Here is a 12353-nt window from a genome sequence, read left to right on the forward strand (position 1 = left end):
TGAGCTCTTAAGGTCCAAATGAGGAGCAGAAGGAGGGAGAACATGAGCAAGGAAATCAGGACCACGAGGCGTGTACCCACCCACAGTGACAGTGGAACTGATCTATTGGGAGCTCTCCAAGGCCAGCTGGACTGGGACTGAATAAGCATGGGTTGAAACTGGACTCTCTGAACAAGGTGGACAATGAAGGCTGATGAGAAGCCAAGGACAATGGCACTAGGTTTCGATCCTAATACATGAACTGGCTTTGTGGGAGCGTAGCCTGTTTGGATGCTCACCTTCCAAACCTAGATAGAAGTGGGAGCACCTTGGTCTTCCTTTAGAGCAGGGAATTTGGACTGCTCTTCAGTATCAAGAGGGAGGGGGAGTGGACTAGGGGGAGGAGAAGAGGAGTGGGGATAGGGGGAGGGGAGCGGGGGGTGGGGGCAATATGTGGGAGGAGGGGGAGGGAAATGGGAAACGGGGAGCAGTTGGAAATTTTAATTAAAAAAGAATAAAAAAAATAAAAATAAATAAATAAATAAATTTGTTTGTACATTAAAAAAAAAAACACACCTCAGCTTCAAAGACAGACATTTCTTCAGGGTGAAGGGTTGGGGAAAGTGCTTCCAATCAATTGGGCATAAGAAGCAAGCTTGTGTAGTTATCCAAACATCTAACAAAATAACTTCAAACTAAAGGTAATCTAGAGAGATGAAAAATGTTATTTCACACTCATCACAGGAGAAATCTATCAAGATGAAGTCTCAAATCTGAACATATATGCCCCCACAAAAGGCACACATTTGTAAAAGAAACATTACTAAAGCTTAAATCACACATCAAGCCCACATACTAATAGTGGGAGACTTCACTACCCCACTCTTACCAATGGACATGTCTGCCAGACAGAAAATTAACAGAGATACATGGAAACTAACTAACAGATGTTATGACTCAAATGTGCTTCAGGAAATTGCACCCAAAAACAAAAGAATATACCTTCTACTCAGCACTTCATGAAACATTCTGTATAAATAATCACATACTCCCTCACAAAGCAAATCTTAACAAATACAAAATATTTGGTTAAAAAAAAACTGTATCTTATCGGATCACCATGACTTAAAGTTAGAATTCAACTACAACACAGATTACAGAAAGGTTACCAACCCGTGGAAACTGAATAATGCTCAACTGCATCATCCGTCGTTCAAGGAAAAAATAAAGAAATTAAAGAATTCCTATAATTCAAGGAAAATGAAGATACAACATATCCAAGCTTATGGGACACTATGGAAAGCAGTACTAAGAGAACAGTGCATAGCACTAAATGCCTACATAAAAAACATTGGAAGCCGGGCGGTGGTGGCACACGCCTTTAATCCCAGCACTCTGGAGGCAGAGGTAGGCGAATCTCTGTGAGTTCGAGGCCAGCCTGGTCTACAAGAGCTAGTTCCAGGACAGGAACCAAAAGCTATGGAGAAACCCTATCTTGAAAAATCAAAAAAAAAAAAAAGTTGGAGAAATACCCCAATAGTGAATTAACAGAACACCTGAAAGCTCTAGCACGAAAAGAATCAAACTCACCCAGGAGGAGTAGATGCCAGGAAATAATCAAATTGAGGGCTGAAGTCAATAAAATAGAAACAAAGTAAATAATGCAAAGAATTGGATCTTTAAGAAAATCAACATGATATACAAACCCCTATCCAAATTAGCTAAAAGACAGACAGAATTTTCAAATTAACAAAATCATAAGTGAAAAGGAGGACATAACAAAAGACATTCAGGAAATTCAGGGAATCATCAGAACATATATCAAAAATCTGTACTTCATAATATTGGAAAATTATAAAAAAATCAATTTTCTGGATAGGTTCCACATACCAAAACTAAATCAAAACCAGATAAAAAAATTTAAATAAACCATAACCCTTAAGGAAATAGAAGCAGTCATTAAAAGTCTCCAAACCAAAAAAATGTCCAGGACCAGATGATTTTAGCACAGAAGTCTACCAGAATTTCAAGGAAAAGCTACTTCAAATACTCCTCAAATTGTTTCACACAATAGAAACAGAAGGAACATCACCAAAGTCCTTTTACCAGACTATAGTTACCACGATACCCCAAACATACGAAGATGCAACAAAAAAGAGAACCACAGAGCAATCTCCCTCATAAATATTGACATAAAAATACTCAATATCTTAAGTGTCTTTTGGCCATTTGAACTTCTTCTGTTGAAAAGTCTCTGTTCAGCTCAGTGCCCCATTTTATAATTGGATTGATTAACCTTTTACGGTCTAATTTCTTGAGTTCTTTGTATATTTTGGATATCAGACCTTTGTCAGTTGCGGGGTTGGTGAAGACCTTCTCCCAGTCAGTGGGTTGCCTTTCTGTCTTAGTGACAGTGTCCTTTGCTTTACAGAAGCTTCTCAGTCTCAGGAGGTCCCATTTATTCAATGATGTCCTTAGTGTTTGTGCTGCTGGGGTTATACGTAGGAAGTGTTCTCCTGTGCCCATGTGTTGTAGAGTACTTCCCACTTTCTCTTCTATCAGGTTCAGTGTGTTTGGACTGATATTGAGGTCTTTAATCAATTTGGACTTGAGTTTTGTGCATGGTGATAGATATGGATCTATTTTCATTCTTCTACAGATTGACTTCCAGTTTTGCCAGCACAATTTGTTGAAGATGCTCTCTTTTTTCCATTGTATACATTTAGCTCCTTTATCGAAAATCAGGTGTTCATAGGTTTGTGGGCTAAAGTCAGGGTCTTCTATTCTATCCAGAAATTCAAATGGCCAAAAGACACTTAAGATCGTGCTCAACTTCCTTAGCAATCAGGGAAATGCAAATCAAGACAACATTAAGATACCATCTTACACCGGTCAGAATGGCTAAAATCAAAAACACCAATGATAGCCTCTGCTGGAGAGGTTGTGGAGAAAGGGGTACCCTCATCCATTGCTGGTGGGAATGCAAACTTGTGCAACCACTTTGGAAAGCAGTGTGGCGGTTTCTCAGGAAAGTCGGGTTCAACCTACCTCTCGACCCAGCAATACCACTATTGGGAATATACCCAAGAGATGCCCAAACATACAACAAAAGTATATGCTCAACTATGTTCATAGCAGCATTGTTTGTAATAGCCAGAACCTGGAAACAACCTAGATGTCCTTCAATGGAAGAATGGATGAAGAAAGTATGGAATATATACATATTAGAGTACTACTCAGTAGTAAAAAACAATGACTTCTTGAATTTTGCATACAAATGGACGGAAATTGAAAACACTATCCTGAGTGAGGTAAGCCAGACCCAAAAAGAGGAACATGGGATGTACTCACTCATATTTGGTTTCTAGCCATAAATAAAGGACATTGAGACTATAATTCGTGATTCTAGAGAAGCTAAATAAGAAGGTGAACCCAAAGAAAAACATATAAGCATCCCCCTGAATATTAACCTTCATCAGGCGATGAAAGAAGACAGAGACAGAGACCAACATTGGAGCACTGGACTGAAGTCTCACGATCCAAAGGAGGAGCAGAAGGAGAGTGAGCACGAGCAAGGAACTCAGGACTGCGAGGGGTGCACCCACACACTGAGGCAATGGGGATGTTCTATCGGGAACTCACCAAGGCCAGCTGGCCGGGGACTGAAAAAGCATGGGACAAAACCGGTCTCGCTGAACATAATGGACAATGAGGACTACTGAGAACTGAAGAACAATGGCAATGGGTTCTTGATCCTATTGCACGTAATGGCTTTGTGGGAGCCCAGGTAGTTTGGATGCTTACCTTAATAGACCTGGATGGAGGTGGGTGGTCCTTGGACCTCCCACAGGGCAGAGAAACCTGCTTGCTCTTTGGGCTGAGGAGGAAGGAAGACTTGATTGGGGGAGGGGGAGGGAATGGGAGGTGGTGGCGGGGAAGAGGCAGAAATCTTTAATAATTAAATAAATTAATTAATAAAAAAAACTGTCCAATAAAATCCTGGCAAACAGAATAGAGACAAAAAAAATACTCAATAAAATATTATCAAAGCAAATTCAAGAACACAACACTAAAATCATTCACCGTGTTCAAGTAGACTTTATCTGAGAGATGGTTTGTTCAACATACCAAAATCTGACAATGTAATCTAACATATAAAGAAACTGAAAGGAAAAAATGCATGAACATCTCATTAGATTCTGAAAAAATCCTTTGAAAAAATCCAACACCCCTTTGTGATAAAGGTCTTGGAGAGACCAGGAATGCAAGGAACATAACTAAACATAAAACGAGCAATTTAAATGAAGTCAACAGCCAATATCAAATTAAATGGTGAGAAACTCAAAGTGATTTCCTAAATCAGGAAAAAGACAAGGCTGTCCACTCCCTCCTTGTCTACTTAATATAGTACTGGAACTTCTTCCTGGAGCATTAAGACAACAAAAGGAGATCAGGGGGATACAAATTAGAAAGGAAAAAGGCAAACTTTTGTTATCCAGAGATGATATGATAGCATACATGTGTGACACCAAAAACTCTACCCAGGAATCCCTACAGCTGATAAACACCTTCAGTAATGTGGTGGGATACAAGATGAACTCAAAGGAAAAAAAAATCTGTAGCCCTCCTATATACAAGTGATAAATGGACTGTGAAAGAAATCACCCTTTATAATACCACAAATATAAAATATCTTGGGGGTAACTCTAACCAAACAAATGAAAGACCTATCTGACAAGAAATTTTAGTCTCTAAAGAAAGAAATTGAGGAAGATATCAGAAAATGAAAAGATCTCCTATGCTCTTGGATCCATAAAATTAGCATAATAAAAATGGTGATCTTACCAAAAGCAGTCTACTGATTCAATGCATTTCCTATCAAAATCCCAACACAATTCTTCACAGACCGTGAAGGAACAATACTCAACATCATATGGAAAAATAAAAATCATGAATAGCTAAAACAATCCTGGACAATGAAGGAACTGCCAGAGGTATCACCATCCCTGACTTCAAACTCTATTACAGAGCTATAGTAATAAAAACAGTTTAGTGTCAGCATGAAAACAGACATGCAAACCAATGTAATTGAATCAAGGCCCTGACAGTAATCCACACACCTATGAACACCTGATTTTGGACAAATAAGCCAAAATTATACAATGGAAAAAGGAAAACATCTTTAACAAATGATGCTGACATAACTGGATGTCAACATATAGAAGACTGCAAATAAATACATATCTATCGCCATGCACAAAACCCAAGTCCAAGTGGATAAAGAACCTAGACATAATTCCAGTTACATTGAACATAATAGAAGAGAAAGTAGCAAGTAACCTGAACACATTGGCAGAGGAGACCTCTTCCTAAATATAACACCAGTAGCACAGTAGCAACAATCAATAAATGGGATCACCTGAAACTGAGAAGCTTCTGTAAGGCAAAGGACATAGACAAAATGACTGCCTACAGAATGGGAAAAGATCTTTATCAACTCACCTCTGACAGAGTGCTGATCTTCAAAATAATAAAGAACTCGAGAAAGTAGACATCAAAATACAAAATAATCCAATTAAAAAATGGGGTACGGAGCTCAACAGAGAATTCCTAGCAGAAGAATCTCAAATGGTTGAAAGACATTTAAGGAATTGGTCAACACCCTTAATAATCAGAAAAATGTAAATCAAAATGATTCTGAGATACCATCTTATACTTATCAGAACGGCTAAGATAAAAAATACTGAAAACAGCTTATGTTAGGGAGGATGTGGAGTCAGGGGAACCCATCTCCACTGCTAATGGGAGTACAAACATGGCCAGCCACTTTGGAAATCAGTATGGCAACTTCTCAGACATGTGGGAATAAATCTTCCTAAAGACCCAGCAATACTACTTTTTGGTTTATACCCAAATGATATTCCATACCACAAGCACATTTGCTCAACCATGTTCATAGCAGCATTTTTCACAATATCCAGAACCTGGAATCAACCTAGATGCCTCTCAACTGAAGAATTGATAAAGAAAATGTGATACATTTACACAATGGAATAGTACTGAGCTGTAAAAACAAAACAATTACAACATGAAATTTGCAACAAATAGATGGAACTAGAAAAAAACATCCTGAGTAAGTTACCCAGACTCAGAAAGACAAATATGGTATGCACTCACTCATAACTGGATTTTAGATGTAAAGCAAAGGATAAGAAGAACACAATTCACAGATCCAGGAAAGATAGGGAATAGAATTACCCTAAGAGGGACACATGGATCACACTGTGAAGGGGTATTAGATGAGATCTCCTTGGTAAGCTGGGATCAAGGGGGCAGTAAAGGAGATGGGGAATGACAATATGAGGAAATGAGATGCTAATAGGGGGACAAAGAGACAGAGAGAGAGAGCAATGAAAGAGAGATCTTGATAGAAAGTGTCACTATAAGTGTAGGGAGAAATCTGGTGCTAGGGAAATTCCCAAGAAACCAGAAGGATGACCCCAGATAAGGCCCCTCGCACTAGTGGTGAGGGTGCCTGAACTGTTCTTCCTCTATAATCAAATTGGTGACTATTCCAACTATCATCATAGAACTTTCATTCAGTAACTGATGGAACCAGGCACAGAGATCCATAACCAAGCACCAAGCCAAACCCCAGAAATCCAAAGAGGGGGAAGAAGGAATATATGAGCAAGGGAGGTCATGTTCAAGATGGAGACATCGAAAGAGACAGCTCAACTAAGCTCATGGAAACTCATGAACAATAAGTCAACAGCTGTAGATACTCCATGGTACTTAACTATGCACTCTATATGTGGGAGACAGTGTTGAAGCTTGGACTATCTGAAGGGTCCCTGGTAGTAGGACAAGGATCTATCCCTGGTGCATGAGCTAATTTGTTGGAGCCCATTCCTTTCAGTGAGATGCCATGTCCAGCCTTAATGCAGGGGAGGGGGAAGTGGCTTGGTCCTGCCCTAACTTAATGAGTCAGACTTTGATGACTCCCAGTGGGAGCGCTTACCCATTGGAAGGAGAAAATTGGGGGTGTGCTGTGGTGGAAACGAGGCAGGTAGGAGGAGTGGTGGGAGGAAGAATTGTGGTTGGAATGTAAAATAAATTAAACAAAAAACAAAAGGCTTATCTGTATAACCCTCTGTCCTGAAATGCCCAATTCCCTCTGTAGACCAGACTGGCCTTGAACTCAGAAATCTGCCTGCCTCTGCTGTGATAATGGGATTAAAAGCATGTGCTGCAACCATCTGGCAAGATTTGTATCTTAAGAAAATCTAACTGTTTATATAGTATATAGAAAATGCAAGAAAAAGATACATGTGGTTTGAATGAGAATGGTCCCTGTCCTTTCTATGTTAGAATCTTTTGTGCCCAGTTGGCAGAACTATTTAAGAGGAATCAGGATGTATGGTCTTGTTGGAGGAAGTGCGTCCTTTTTGGTAAGGGTGTGTCATTGGAGGTTGACTTTGTGGTTACAAAAGCCTAGTCTCTCTCTCAGCCTACAACTTGCAAATCAGATGTGCTCAGCAACTGCTCCAGCACTTTGACTGCCTATCTGCCACCATGCTTCTCACCATGATGACCAGGGACTCATTCTCTGAAACTGAAAGCAAGTTTCTGATTAAAGGCTTTGTTTTATAAGTTGTATTAGTCGTGATGTTTTTTTTCAAAGCAATAGAACAGTAACTAAGAAAGACAATATTAGATACATATGAAATTCATTAACCTAAGCTAAGAAACAGAGTAATGAAATTGAGATGTAAAGTGTGACATCTGCATAGTTCAGGAACATAAAGTTCTTTGAGATATTTGAGTACTGACACAAAAAAAGTTAACAGTGAAAAGTATGTATGTGTGTTTTCACAAAGGTAACAAAAGAATTAATGGGATGCTGTTAGTCTTACTGTGAAGTGATTTGTGCTAGGTGGTAATATTACAAAGACTGGTCTGGTTGAGGTCTGAGTGTTGTAAGTTGCAGAACAAATTTAAATTTCATTCAGAGTAAGATGGAAAAGGTTTCTTGATTTGAGACAGATACATGATATGATCTGGCTTATATTTAAAAATATTTTTTGGCAGACTTCTGCTACCTATGGGCAGGCCACACCAGTCAGAAAACAGTTCCCTACTCCCTAGATTCAGCTCTCAAAGACCCATTTCACTACCCTCCCACCATGCCCCACCACCTCCTGGCTACTGTGCCTCTTTCCCCAATGTGGGTAGACTTCTGCTGCCCACGATTATGTCATGCCAGTCAAAAGAACAGGTGCAGAGCACAACAGTTTGGAAAACTCGTGCAGGTCAAGCAAACCAGAAAAACAGATAGGCAAACTTAGGCAGACTCCTACCTCCTTACTATCCAATTACTCATTATATTTATGCTTTCTAATTTAGCAGCAGCAATTCCCATTTTCACTTCAAACTTACAAAGCAACCATAGTGAATCAATTTCTGAAAATCCAATCTAAGATCTAAGAAGTTATGTTTAAAATTAACTCCCTTGCTACTGCAATAGCACTTGTTTACAGTCTCAGTTACTCAGGAAGCTAAGAAAGGAGAAGAGCTTCTGGCTTCACTTCCTCTACAATCATTCTCAGTACTAAAATTTATATTTGTATTAGTCATGAGCTTCCAAAGAATCAAAACAGGAAACCAATGCATTGTGAGCACATATGTGGAATTAATCAAGGCCCAGAGCTTCTGATCATGCTGTCAAGCTAACAATACCAGCAAGAATTTCCTTTGTAGTCTTAGTTCCAAAATTCATATTGAAACAGAACTCCTTCTTCTAGAGAAGTTCCCAATATTTATAAGTGAAACAAGACATCAATACACACACACACACACATACACAGAAAGAGAGACAGAGAGAGACAGAGACACAGAGAGAGAGAATGTGTGTAGACCAGAAGTTGACATTGATGTCTTTATCAAGTGCTCTTTACCTTAACTTTTTTAGCAGAATTATATTTATTAATAAGTTAGAAAAAAGTAGGAGTTGAGGGTAGGAAGAAAAGAATGGGAATAGACAGATCCTCCAAATGTAAATAATTGTGTGTCATTGATAGATTTTATACTGTTGAGTGTAATTCTCCCATTAGCTTTACTGTGCCCCACCCAGGCATGAACTTTACTGAACTCTAAGGCCAATAGTATTCTTTTATATTAGAATGAGCATAGGATTAAGGTAATGCCTTGTTAGCAATCAGGTTTTCTTTGTTTGGGAGATGTGAACTCTAAGGATATGATTATGATATGGATGATGATGATGATGATGATGATGATGATGAAAGACAATATTTTGAGCGACACTTCTTGAAATTCATATTAGTTTAACTGAAAGTCTTAAAATAGCATTTTTGTCCTACAAAGGATGGCAATCCTTTGAAAATGTGTTTTCCTCCTAGCTAAACTTCTGTTAGAAAGATATACTGCCAAAGAATAAGATCCCTACCCTAAACATAAAATACCATCAAAGTGACCCATGTCAAAGTAGAACTATGCTGTAGCAAGTTGTAGCCATGTTATCTTCAAGATAGATGATGAGTTATGTGTTTGGTAACTTAAGAAGTATTTCTTGCAGTTCTTCTTTGAAAGTCTGGTAGACTTCTTCCATGAATTCATATGAATCTGAGATTTTTTTCAACCAGAAGACTTTTATTACTGTTCCAATCATCTTATTTCTAGTGTCTGTTTACATTGTTATTTCTTCTTGATTAAAAATTAGTAGATTTACCTTAACTTTTGAGACAGGGTCTCTTTATAGATCTGGAATTCACTAATTTAACTAAATTGGCTAGACAGGATGCTCTAAGAATCTGCTTGTCTTTGCATTCCACATACCCAGAGTTGAGGTTACCATGGCAATCTTTTCACTCAGTTGCTAGGGACTCAGAATCTGATTATCATGATTTGCCTACTCAACCATATCACTAGCCCTACAAAACTTACCAATGATGAAAATATGTCCTTTTAAAAAAATGATGCTAAGTTAAAATAGGCATAGTTAGTTAGGAAAGAGGGTACCAAATAAGACTAGCCATTTTTATTTTCCTGGATAAATATGAACAAATGTCTACTCACTCCTAGTAGGGTACCAATAATGGAACAAAGTATTGATTCCAATCAAATAAACTTGGTGAAGCCAAGAGTTTATTGGAATTTCATTACAGGAGTTTGAGGAAGGGGTTACATATAGGAGCATGAGTAACTTAAACATGGTCATACATCAAAAGGTCCATCCCAGCAAGAGTGTTGAATCACCAAACTTCATCTATAAAACTGGCTGAAAGTTGGATTGACACCGCTCTAGAAGACGTTACTGCTTGTATAAGCCTGGAGAAACACTTTTAGAGGCTAATAAGTTTCAGAAACCTCCTGAAACTTGTTTTTTACTTACTTCCTGTGTCTTAGGAATATCCCTCAAGAATGGACTATCTCAATTAAGAGGAATTTCCTGCACAGTGCCATTATTCAGTGATTTGGCATTACATTTTAATAATACTTTAGTTCAATTAAGGTTTATACTTCATTTTGTTGTTTTTTTCTGGAATTTTCCATATTTGTGTCTCACCTAAATTAAAAATAACCAAAAAAACCTTTCCTGCGTCTCACTGTGTATTGGCTTAAGATATCTTCTTAGAAACTGTACCTGAAATCTCTAATAGCATTTTATTTACATTATTAACTGTTAGTAATAATTTTTTTTAATTTTTCAAGCATTTAATATTTTTTGCAGCCATGAACATAATCTTTTTTTTTCTTTTTTACTTAAAATTTCCAACTGCTCCCCGTTTCCCATTTCCCTCCCCCTCCTCCCACATATTGCTCCCTCCCCCCGCTCCCCTCCCCCTATCCCCACTCCACTTCTCCTCCCCCTAGTCCACTCCCCCTCCCTCTCGATACTGAAGAGCAGTCCAAATTCCCTGCTCTACAGGAAGACCAAGGTGCTCCCACTTCTATCTAGGTCTAGGAAGGTGAGCATCCAAACAGGCTACGCTCCCACAAAGCCAGTTCATGTATTAGGATCGAAACCTAGTGCCATTGTCCTTGGCTTCTCATCAGCCTTCATTGTCCGCCTTGTTCAGAGAGTCCAGTTTCAACCCATGCTTATTCAGTCCCAGTCCAGCTGGCCTTGGAGAGCTCCCAATAGATCAGTTCCACTGTCACAGTGGGTGGGTGCACGCCTCGTGGTCCTGATTTCCTTGCTCATGTTCTCCCTCCTTCTGCTCCTCATTTGGACCTTAAGAGCTCAGACAGTTGATCCAAATTGGGTCTCTGTCTCTCTCTCGATCCATCGCCAGATGAAAGTTCCTGTGCCATTCTCCTTGGCCTCTCGTCAGCTCTCATTGTCCGCCACATTCAGAGAGTCCGGTTTTATCCCATGTTTTTTTCAGTAGCAGTCCAGCTGGCCTTGGTGAGCTCCCAATAGATCGGCCCCCCCTGTCTCAGTGGTTGGGTGCACCCCTCTTGGTCCTGACTTCCTTGTTCATGTTCTCTCTCCTTCGGCTCCTCATTATAACCTTGGGAGCTCAGTCCGGTGCTCCAGTGTGGGTCTCTGTCTCTATCTCCATCCATCGCTAGATGAAGGTTCTATGGCGATATGCAAGATATTCATCAGTATGATTATAGGATAGGTTCATTTCAGGTTCCCTATCCTCAGGTGCCCCAATGAACTAACTGGGGACATTGCCCTGGGCTTCTGGTAGCCATTCCAGGTTCAAGTCTCTTGCCAACCCTTAGGTGGCTCCCTTAACTAAGGTATGAGTTTCCCTGCTCCCCCATCCAACCTTCCTTTACCCCCCATCACCCCGATTCCCACAGTTCCCCTCATCCTCTCCTTCACACTTTTCTCTCCCCATCTCCCCTCATCCCCATCCCACCCCACCCCCCAAGATTCCCATTTTTTGCCCATCAATCTTGTCTATTTCCCATAGCTGGGAGGATATCTATATGTTTTTCCTTGGGTTTACCCTCTTGTTTAGCTTCTTTAGGATCACAAATTATAGACTCAGTGGCCCCTATCCATGGCTAGAAACCAATTATGAGTGAGTACATCCCATGATCTTCTTTTTGGGTCTGGGTTACCTCACTCAGGATCGTATTTTCTATTTCCATCCATTTGCATGCAAAATTCGAGAAGTCATTGTTTTCTACCGCAGAGTAGTACTCTAATGTATATATATTCCACACTTTCTTCATCCATTCTTCTATTGAAGGGCATCTAGGTTGCTTCCAGGTTCTGGCTATTACAAATAATGCTTCTATGAACATAGTTGGACAAATGCTTTTGTCATATGATAGGGCATCTCTTGGGTATATTCCCAAGAGTGCTATTGCTGGGTCCAGGGGTAGGTTGATCC

This window comes from Chionomys nivalis, chromosome X, assembly GCF_950005125.1.
Source record: "Chionomys nivalis chromosome X, mChiNiv1.1, whole genome shotgun sequence".
Lineage (NCBI taxonomy): Eukaryota > Metazoa > Chordata > Mammalia > Rodentia > Cricetidae > Chionomys > Chionomys nivalis.